Raw genomic sequence first — 11,513 nt, forward strand, 5'->3', positions numbered from 1 at the left:
ATGGCCAGCCTTGCACCTTAAAAATAACATACTAGTCCACTGACCTTCTTCATTGGAATAATATTGATTTCAAATTTGCGAATCTTACCAGCTCACACATACTCAGTAACTGTGTCGCTAAATAAAATTACTTAAAGGCCAAATCGTGAAGCCATGCTTTGAGTTCTGAAACCAAACAGAATATGCAATGTAAGAATTCATCCAATGGAACATCCTTGAATGACACACAGTGCAGATGGAGGACAACTCTAAGGTTCTCATAGTCCAAAGCATCCCAGAGCAAAGGGAAGATCCCTTAGGAGGATCACTGTGAGAAGCGTGGCAATTAATCCTACAATATCATTTTGGATCCAGGAGCCGAGGTCCCATGGTCAACAGCATGTTTCACATGCGCTTAGGGCACCCACACACTGCCCAGGGCCTGAGACAGTTAGTGTCCTCAGACACTCACCTACGCATGCCTTTCCTCACTGGCTTTAGGGCTCCTCCTTCCATCCAGGAGATCACTGCAGGCTTCAACTCAGAATGCTCTGAACCTTACAGAGATGGAGCATGGATTGTTCAGAAGGAAAAGGTGATGAGTAAGCCCCGTGTGTCTCTGTAAAATCAGAGTAAATTAGTGGGAAGGCATCAACAGAATCTGCACTTCTGAAATGCCACAGATCGGTGACTATCGAAGAGCTAAGATCTAGTTTTTAGTTTAAGAGTGAAATATGGGTCCCCAGAAAATACCAGAGATAGTATAGCCCTGATCTTGCACAGAGCCTAGAGGAGTTTGATAGCATCACAATTTGTACTTTTGTTTTTGTCTGGTTTGGGATCCTCATCTGGGGATGCTCAAGGCTTCCTCCTGATTGTGTACTCAGAAATCACCTATGCTGGTGCTCAGGGACCACACAGGATGCCAGGAATAGAACCCATGTCCACTGCTTGCAAGACAATCACCGTAGCCACTGATCTGGCACTCTAATCCCAGCACCATATGGTATGTCATCAGCAAATTTGAAGTGATGCCTGCATGCAGTAAATCCAAAAGCTTAAAAAATCCAAAAATGGCCAAAGATGGCTAAAGCCCGAATTTGTTTTTAAAAGTAAACAGAAAAGGATCCAGACAGACAGCATAGCATGTGGGGCACTGGCCTTTCTAACAGCCAATAAAGGTTTGATTCCGACATTCCATAGGGTCCCTCAAGTCGTCAGCTGTGATCCCTCACTTCATAGTCTAGAGGCAAACCCTGAGTCTTGATGAACCAAGAACCATTGGAAATGATCCTGAGCACTAAAATAGAGCAGTGTCTGCTACCCCATTGCAAAGCTGAATGCATAGTTGCTACAAGAGCTCCCCTGGATCATGCACTCACAATCTCGAGTCCTGAACCCCGGAATAGACTCCACAGCAACCCCCAAACTCTGCCACACGTCAAGAACCACCTGGATATTGAGGAGCAAGTGAAGCACAAGCACGAAAGCGCCCCCCAAGCTACTGGGGACCTGCATGTCAGTGTGATGATGGGGAGGCACCAGGGATTCACACGAGGCCACCCCAATCCTACCACAGAATTGGCCTTCAGAGTCCCGCTTCTTCACAGGAGCCCTACTCTGTCCTTTACCCACACTTTGTTTCCAGGAATAGAAGCAACTGGAAGGCCCCACTGTGATGTCACTTCCATCAAGCAGCCTTAAAGGGCCAGACTCCAGATGTGCAGAGAACCATTAAACCCACCCAGGTGAATCTGTGGCACAAGGGGGATGGACTCGCATAATGGAGTGGAGAGGCAGATGCTGGAGTCGCGGGTCACACAGTAGAGGGCTAGGAGGCAGTAAGGAGAAGTCCCCTGGTCTTGTCCTAGGCAAACAATGAACCAATGCTCTCACACAGTCCATCAGAAAAAATGAAAAGGGGGTTCATTCAAAGTAAAACAGGCAGACAGGAAGTGGGTGGGGCATGGGTCAATGAGTTTCTTCGGGAAGTCATCAATCAAGATGGGTTGAAAGCACTGATTCCCAAGCCAGGCCTGGAGATGCAGAGAGGAACTGGCCAAGCAGCAGCCGAAAGCGTTGAAGAGACACTGGAACCGGAACAAAGGCTGGTAAGAACATCAGGGAGCACTTTCAGTAAATGCTCTACCCCTTGATAACACATGAGTAGTGGACTCTCACCTACAAGGAAAGCTCAGGAGGAAATTTCAGAACAAAAATTTAAACACAGAGATAGTACAGTGCGTTGGCATCTTCCGTGAACTTGATCGACCTGAGTTCCTTGCCTGGCATCAGAAATGGGGTCCATGCACCACCAGGAGTGACCCTTAAGAACTTCCAGGTGTGCCCCAAACAGAAACATATTATTAAGTAAATAAAATACAACATGTGTACCATCCCAGAAAGGAGGCATACATGAAGCTACCAGGCAGTAAACTAGACTGTTCATTTTGTGGCCATCCTTGACATTTTGGACATGTCAATAGTGTTTAACATTCTGGTCAATATTAGATTGTTGGAATTTTACTGATTCCAAGCAAAAGTTTGACCTTTCTTTTTCTCCCCCAACTACTGCTGAATTGAGTGCAGTGAAACCCAGGTATGTAACTGCACTTTATTACTAGTAATCATAGTTCAGTGGAATTGCCTACTGAGATGGATGTGAGTGTTGGAGAATCTCTCATGTACCCGCCATTTCTAAAATATTTGATTAATGGGGCCCTTGGATAATCTAAAAAAAAAAGGCAAAAGTCTTTCTATGCACAGTAAAGTCCATGCAAAATGTCTCTATCCACCCAACTAAAGAAACTTGCCAAGGTCATTTTGCTAACTTGATACTTACTGATACTTATTTTTCCTTAATGCTTCTATAAATCTAATGGAAACCTGAATATAGAGAGTTCAGAGATGCTGCAGCATTTAATGTGCTTCTCTGTACACATCTGAAGTGGACACTAACTCAAGGACACCATAAGTTTCCCTGAGTTCCCCCAGACATGGATTGCTGACCTCAAAGGCAGGAGGACGCCCTGAGAACAGCTCAGTGTGTCTCCCAAGAACATAGTTCGGGAGGGCTTGAAGAATAGAGGTTTGCCTGTTTTTCTAATTTCAAAGGATTTGCTGCAGCATCATGGTTAATCTATGTCATTAACTCCTGCAAACAAAAGCAGGGCCTGTGAACCAAACCAGACTGGGAGCAAAGAATGAAACAGTGGTGAGACTTGACTGTGACAAGTGAGGGAAGGATTTGGTACCTGTTTATTTAGTTCTAATTTAATCACCTTTTTCCTGGCTTCTATCACCAAGTCCAACTATTTGTATGTTAACAGATACATCAAGTCCAATTGCTGGGGCATTGTCATAGATGCACCTGGGAAATAACAAGAAAGTACCTTTCCCTTATATACTGGCATCATGGGAAGGGTGTCCCACACTACCAGGTTATTTCCTTCTTACCTCCACATTGGGGCACCCCCACCTCCTTATACAAACCAACCATGTATTACTGAAGGGGCCTGTTCTTACTGGGGGTTTGGTATTAGGATATCAGTCATCCAGTATGAATTGAACATTGCTTCCTAGGGCCTGAGTGGCACACAAAGGCCTCCTCACATTCCATTTTTGAAGTTGACAGGATTTCACGTTAGTATACATTTTCATGACTAGTAAGGCATGAAGATTCAATTCCAGCCTTTCCACGTTTCTTACATATATAAGGCTCCTCTCCAGGCACAGTAATACCTGAGAACAGACTGAAGGCCTTACCACATGTCTGACACTGAAGGAGCTTCTCTGCACTATAAATTTTCATGTTGATTGAGTCATTGGGACAGAGTAATGTTTATCCCACATATCTGACATGCATGAGGATTCTCTCCACAATGCATTTTCCGGTGCTTAGGAACCTATAGAGACTGAGAAAAGGCCTTCACACGTTCCTTAAAAACAAAAGTTTTTCTCTCTAGTATGCATTTTCATATGCCTAGTAAAGGTTGAGGAATGAATTAAGGCCTTCCCACACTCACACAGATAAGGCTTCTCTTCAGCACAACTTCTCAGAAGCATAGAAAGGCCTAACGGGAGAGTAAAGCCTTTCCCACATGGCAGACACTGATGAACTTTCTCTTCACTATTTACTAAGGTCCCCAGATTGAGAGAAGACATTCCCATGTTCCATACAATCATAAGGTTTCTCTCCAGTATGTATTTTCCTATGATAACAAAGACTTGGGAAAAGGCCAAATACCCTCCCACATTCCGGATATACAAAAGATATCTCTCCAGTATGAAATGTCCTATCCTGACGAAGGCTGGAGGTGAGAACGAAGGCCTTCCCACATTCCTCACATATATATGCTTTCTCTCCCGTGTGAATTCTCCTATGTACAGTAAGTCTAGAGATCTAGTAAAGACATTCCCACACTCCTGACATATATAAGGCTTCTCTCCAGAATGAGTTTCATATGCACAGTAAGGCTGAGGATAGAGGATTTTCACATATATAAGGCTTTATTCCTTGAAGTTTCCATATGATTCAAAAGGGTTGAGCAACTAAAAGAGGCTTCACCACAGACTGCCCAGAACCCACAGAAATGAATGCCCAGATTAGTGACAAGGAAAATGATACAGATCAACACCCATGTGTCCCTTACAAAACCCTGGACAATACTGTAAAGGAATGAAGAAAATCTCCATTTTTCACATCAGATTGGTGCCTATTAGAGATACAAGACCCAGGTTTAAGAGATCTATTTAGTCATGTTGAAGACTCCTAAGAATCATTAGACGTGAACCCATGCATTGGAATAGAGCAGTGTCTGACGGGGTGTAGCCCAAAGCAGTTAACATCTTGGGTCTAGGGCAATAATACAGTAGGGAGGGTGTTTGCCTGGCATGAGGATGACCCGGGTTCCATCCCAGGTATTGTATACAGTCCCCTAACTATTGCCAGAAGTAATTCTGAAGTATAAAGCCAGAACAACCACTAAGTATAGACAGGTATGACCCAAAATGCCAGAAAAGAAAAATAGAAATGGAAATGAACCTGTGCCCAGAATGATAGTACAGTGGGGCAGGCACATGCCTGATAAACAAATATGGACTTCATCCTTGGAATCCATATGGCTCTGCAGCACTGAAGGGAGAAATTCCAAATTATATAGTCAGGAGTAATCTGAGTATTAACAGTTGTAGTTCCCAATTCAAATAGAAACAAAACAATAAAATAATAAATGAAGTTGCAGTTCTGGTGCCATAGTACAGTGGGTAAAACACCAGCCTTGTAAGATGCTGACTGTGTTAATCCACAGCACCCACATGGGCCCCTGAGCACTGTTAGGACTGATCCTTCAGCACAGAGAAAGGAGAAATGTGGACATGGGCCCTGAGTCAAAACCCAAAGCAAAAAACCAAAATGAGCACACTCGAGTGAAGGGCACCACAAGAACTACAGTATCTCAGCAATAGAAGGGAACTATTCATAGGAACCTGAGTGACAGCATGGTCACAGGGAGCTGCCCTTGCATGTGTCCAACTCAAGTCTATACACTGAAACCCACTTGAACCCGAGTCCACCAGTAGTGTTCCCTGGGCACAGAGCCAGAAGTACAACCTGAGTACCACCAAGTGTGAACCAAAAACAAAAATAGGGGAAAAAATAGAAGACCAAGTGAAACAGCAGTCCCCACAACTGTCAAACATCCTGGCCATCAGAATCACAGCCCCTTCTGAACTCACAGGAGACCCCGTGGACCTGTCCTAGCACTGTCGGCCCAACATGCCCTCAGCGACAGCCCTCAGGTGCTGGCAGGTCTCCAGCATCATGTCCCTGTAGAGCTTCATCTGAGAGGCGGCCATGCAGGCACATACACTCTTTGGGTGTGAAGCTTACGGCCATGTAAGGGAACGTTCTGAGTCAGGTACATGGGGTGGGGGGCGGTGGGCAGTACTAAGGGCCCATTGCCACCCTGCTCTAGGTAGTGAGAACGGGATCGCCCAGGGTCATGGATAGACTCATGGCCAACAGCCTTGGGAGAAATCATGTTACATGTGCAATTCGGGTGGATGGGCCCAGAGATTAATCTATGGCAGTTTGATCAGGTAAAATAGGAGGACACTATACCAGAATGTTCCTGGGGGTGCGAGTCTTGCACACAAACACCCTAGAGTCAATCCCAGCACCACTGTTGCAGTGAGCACTGCAGAGAGGAACACCTGATCACAGACTTGGCAGGACCCAAAAAGTAATGCTGGGTGAGGCCAAAAATAATAAACACACATGCCCTGCACGCCACAGCCCATAATCACTAGGGAGGAGATCAGGCAACTGAATGTCCAGTGAGTAATCCAAAGCTGTGTAAGGAGGTGTGTGCCGTATGACTCCGAACTAAGGGTTCAGAACCGCCCTCAGTACCTCTTAAAGCAGGTGTCTCAATCAGAAAAACCTCTGCTGGCCCCAGAGATCCTTTGCTCCGGATCCTTAGGACTAAAGCATGCCCAGGACTGTGCACACAATAGTGAGAGAACGTGAGACTGTGTGAGTGAGCAGGTGAGGTTCTCCAGGGCAGAAGGAAAAAATAGGGGAAACACATGTCCTGGGGTCTGAGTCATTGTAGCTGCTAGGGTACATATGGGACCAGCATATCCCGGAGGACCCAAAAGCCGGTGAGAGTGAATCTGGAGGACAAAAGGAAGTTATGAGCACCTCCCCTGTAGAACAAAAAATATGAAAAGAAACACAGCAGCAAGATGGAGTAAAGGACAGTGGGCCCGGGGACAGTGAGTAGGGCTGGGGATCCCCACCATACCATATGTTTGATCAAGAACTGCCAGGTTCAATAGTGAACATAAAGCCAGAAATGACCGGAGAATCATTGGGTGTGACCTTCCCATCACCTCACCTCACTTCACCAAACAAAACAAACCTGAAAAAAATAGGCCTATTATTCCAGCACATCAAAGGGTTCCTAAGACTTGGCATGTGGGATCTTTGAGCACTGATCTGCTAGTACTCCTTGAGCATCACTGGGTATGGCCCCAAAACCCACATTCAACAAAACAAATGGAGAAAAATGAAGTCAAACAGCAGAGCATGGGGCACTCTGACCAGGAGCCACATCCCAGGATTCCTTCCAGAATCAACTCAGAGACAGACGGCCCTGGACACCTGTGTGCTCCTGTCACTGCATTCTGTCATCTTGTCACTTTCCTCCTACCTGGGCATGGTCTGCCAGATGATGGTTACTATCGTCTCCAACTTCTATTTCCCTAGGATCAGCAGGAAGCTCTGTCCAAAGACCAGGAGGACAGATCAGAGCTGTGAGCATCATAGAGAACCAGCAAAGGGCTCTAACCAGAAGTTCCTGCTCTGGCACCAGAAATGTCCTAACTAGCCTCATCCTTTGGCCCGAGCTCAAGACACTCCCAGAGGAGACTCTGACAGATGATTCTTCCTATTCAGGGAATGAAGATGTGGGTTGGCACCCAAGTTACATACTGTGAAGGCAAATAGCTGAGCTGCTGTCCTATCTCTCAGTCCCTTGGTTTCACTTTAACTGAAAATACTATAATAGCTTTACAGGAGTCTAGTGTGAGAGATGAAAATTCTGTCCAGGGACCAGAGTGAGAGCACATCAGGGAGGGCAGTTGCCATGCTTGTGGCTGACTCTGGTTTGATCCTCGTATCCCATAGGGTCCCCCAAGTCCACCAGGGATCACATGGCCAGGTTTGAGGGCAAGATGGTAGAGTTCATGGCAGGGCTGCTGGTACCTGACAACTCCCAGAATGCAGAACTAGCTACAATTTCAAAGGTAGCTGGGGTTGGAAAGAAAAAACAGTGGGTAGGGCACTTGCCATGTATGCAACAGACTAAACTTCATATCCTGAATCCACAAGGAATGATTCCTGAGTACTGCTGGGTTCAGCACAAGTCCCCAAGCCCCACCCACCAACAGCCAACCAAATAAAGGCAAAGAGGAAGTTATCTGCCAAAGATGGAGGCGTGAAATCCAGCAGTATATTCTCAAGAATCGTTTCTTTAGTTTGTCTTTGTTTTGGAGCTACAGCTCCAGGACTAAGAGATAACAGGCCAGGCTTTCACAGACTGTACGATTTTACTCATTTGCGTATGTGATTTTGTGTAAGAAAGAGGAGGAAAAACTACACTTAAGAAAGAAATCTTAATGGTGAAATTCTGTCATTTTTCTCAGAGCCTTCAACTCCTCCTTTTCCTCCTGACAGCGTTTCCTTTGACAGTATTCCAGAATGTTCACATCTAAGAACTTACAATGAATGTATCAACAAAGGGGCAGGAGAGAGTACACCATGATGGAGCAGATGCCCGCCAGCTGCAAGTCTGGGGGTTCTCCTCTGGTACCCATGTCCAATGGTACAATGAGCAGAGAGCAGGATGCAGTCTTCAAGCACTGGCAGGTATGGCCCCAAAGCCCGTTTCATCTGCTCCCCTAGTAGTGAATTGACCCCCAGGAGATGAGCTCAAAGGGATGAGCACATGGTTTAAGGTGGGGGACATGGAATCTAAGAGATACATGGCCAGAGAGGGAGAGACCCTGACCCTCTCCAATTTGTAGCAGAAAGAGGAAACCGGAAAATAAAAGGCAGGAGAGATATTCACAACCCCCCAAAAGAAGTTCAAATATGTTCATTGTCAAGACAAGTTCTGAACTGAGACTTTTTAACTGGGGAATTTTTTGCACCACACCTCTCCATGTTCAGACGACCCTATGAAATGCTGGGGACTGAACCCAGGCAAACTGCGTGCATGGCAAGCACCCTACCGACTGTTTTATCACTCCAGCCTTTTATATATTTGTTTATTGTTAATTTTGAGGTGGTTTTGGTCCATATTGTAGATGCTCAGGAGACCCCTGGAGGGAAGGGGGGTCAAACTCTGGTTTGCAACTGCACCAGCTGCTAGAGTGAGACAAGCACTTGGTCTGGGAGAGATGGTCAGTGGGTAGGACTATGCTGAAAACTTGACAGGTGAACCAAAAGATCTTTTTGCTGTGGAAAAATATTACATAGGATTAGCAGAGATAGTACAGTTGATAAGGTGCTTTTCTTTCCAGCAGCTAAGCCAGATTCAATTCTCGACAGCAGATAGGGTCCCCCTGAGCTCTGCCAGGAATGGTGTTGAGCTCAAATCCTAGACTAAGTCCTAAGCGCTAAATGTTGTGACCCAAAATCTACAATTCAAAAATAATAAATGAAAATTTTTTCTGTGCAAAGGGGCTGGAGACACACAACAAAGCTTCAGAGAAAAACAAGATTTCACTACTGGCATCCCATATGGTTCCTTGTGTACCACCTGGAGTAACCCAAGTATGGTCAGGTGTACACCCCCCAAAAAAACTACTTAAAGTTAATTAACTAAAATAAATCATTAAAGGTAAGGGAGCCATGGTGATCATATTTCCTTTATGAGAGGGCTCCGGACATGCACTGAAAGTGCAAAGCTTACTGCCCTTGACTGGAGAGGATGGAATTTATTTCTCTATTTACTTGCATTTTTTCCATTTTCCTCTTTTCTGTCATTGTAATAAGTTGAAAAGTGACACTTGATGCCAACCTAGTCGAACCTGTTTCCTCAAGTTTAATGGAGAGTAATCCCTTAGAATGGCCCAAAAGGCATGTTCTTCAGAATTTGGAAAGCTCTGAGAAAGCCATACAGATAATGATTTCTAGTTCATTACCCCATGCATCTGAACAGTTGCTGGGCTACAAGAAGGGTTCATGGGATTCTGTCACATTAAATGCTGAAGAATTGCTGAATGTTTATTTTACTTCAGATGGATTGCCAATTGAAGAGCTGCAGCCTTTACAGATTCAAAAGGGGGGAAAGACTTTCATTCTGACACCAGAACGTAGTCCCCAGAAACTTAGGGGTTTGCCTTTTGAAAAAGCTTCAGGATGTCATTACCATGGAATTGAATACTGCCTGGATGACAGAAAATCCTTGGAGAGAGATGGGGGATTTTCCAAGCTACAGCCTCGTCTCATTCGATACAAAACTCAGACCACCTACACCCGGGACAGCCTCCCATTCCCCACTGTGCTGAGCCCGCTGCCATCGCCCGCCGTCCTGCCCAAGCCCAGCAGTGTCCCAGATGGAGAAGCCCTGCAGAATGAGTGGCGCCCTGAGGGGGAACGACTGAAAGGGGGGGGGGGCGAAGTATGTAAACCTGGCTTACCCCCTCAAAAGATTTGTGAAATCAGAAAGTTTATATTCTCTTCTTTCGCATATGAGCTGTGGAAGTCACCAGCTTCCTGCAGTGACCTCCAGAAACCCCCCAGCAGAACCATCAGCCTGTCCCTCCACTGTAGGTCTCAGCTCTAAAGCGCCAAAAGCCACCACAACCAAGGCCAGTTCGAGACCAAAAGGTGCCTGTGATTCAAAACCCTAGAGACAGATTAAAGAATCAAGATCTCAGAAGCACACACGGGTACTGAAAGAAGGTACTGAAAGAAGTTGTTACTGAAACCCTGAAGAAACACAGTATAACCCAGGCTCATGAATGTTTCACTGCATGGAGCCAGTGTCTCTTTGAGATCTCCAAGTTCTATCTAACGGATCTTAAAACTTCAAGAGGTCTACTTGAAGAAATGAAGAAGACAGCAAACAAATATGCTGAGCAGGTGATTAAATGGGTCGTAGAAAAAACAAGAACAAAATAACAAAAGTATACTCTTTGGACAACTAAAAATCAAGAAGACTATTCTTTACTACTTCCTTGGTTTCAAACTAATGATTTCAGACGTTCCTTAAAGAATATGATAGTATGTTGTTCTTAATAATTTTATAAATATCCCATATTTATATAGTTTTAGGGTGCTCAATTAATGTATCTTAATTGTATGCTTATTTTATCACTTGATCACTTGACTTCCCGTTAATCGTCGTTTTGCTCGAGCGGGTGCCAGGAACATCTCTATTTGTCCCTGTCACGTGCTAGTGTAGCCCAATGGTGTCAGTTTGTTCTAGGAACATGAAGAGCCTCAAACCGATCGTTCATGGTCTTGATGAAGAAGTCTGACCATCTGGTAAGTGGGCAGCCATGTGGTCTTTTGACATTCCATGGAATCCAGTCGGTAATGGCTCTAGTCCAGCGGACGTCTCTAAATCTCATTAAGTGACCAGCCCATCTGATTTTTGATGCCTTGGCAAACGAGACAGTGTCCCTTATTCTTGATCATCGACGGAGGTCGGAACTCCGGATTCATTTGAGTGAAACATGATATTTCAAGCATAGCTCTTCAGTTCCTCTTTGGGAGACCCGAATAGCGTTCTCATCCTGTTTGTGTAGGGCCAAGGTCTCAGAGGTATATGTTAATGTTAATGCAGGTAGAACAGTGGAATCAAAGAGATGTGCCCAGAGCCGGAAATTCTTCATCCTCTTAGCTATTTCTTCGAAGCTCTTGAAGGTGTTCCAAGCTGCTCCCTTCCTCCTGCGCATTTCGGGTACCAGGTCATTTGTCATGTTGACTTCTCAACCTAGGTACACATGCCTGTTGCATT

The 11,513-nt window shown here is 45.2% G+C and overlaps 1 pseudogene; it reads left to right on the forward strand.

Moving 5' to 3' along the window:
• The first annotated feature begins 8,302 nt into the window (after nucleotides 1-8,302).
• On the forward strand, nucleotides 8,303-10,672 carry LOC130017229 (mdm2-binding protein-like; annotated as a pseudogene).
• The last annotated feature ends 841 nt before the right edge of the window (nucleotides 10,673-11,513 follow it).

This window comes from Sorex fumeus, unplaced genomic scaffold (assembly GCF_029834395.1).
Source record: "Sorex fumeus unplaced genomic scaffold, SorFum_2.1 ptg000183l, whole genome shotgun sequence".
In the NCBI taxonomy this organism is placed as follows: Eukaryota; Metazoa; Chordata; class Mammalia; order Eulipotyphla; family Soricidae; genus Sorex; species Sorex fumeus.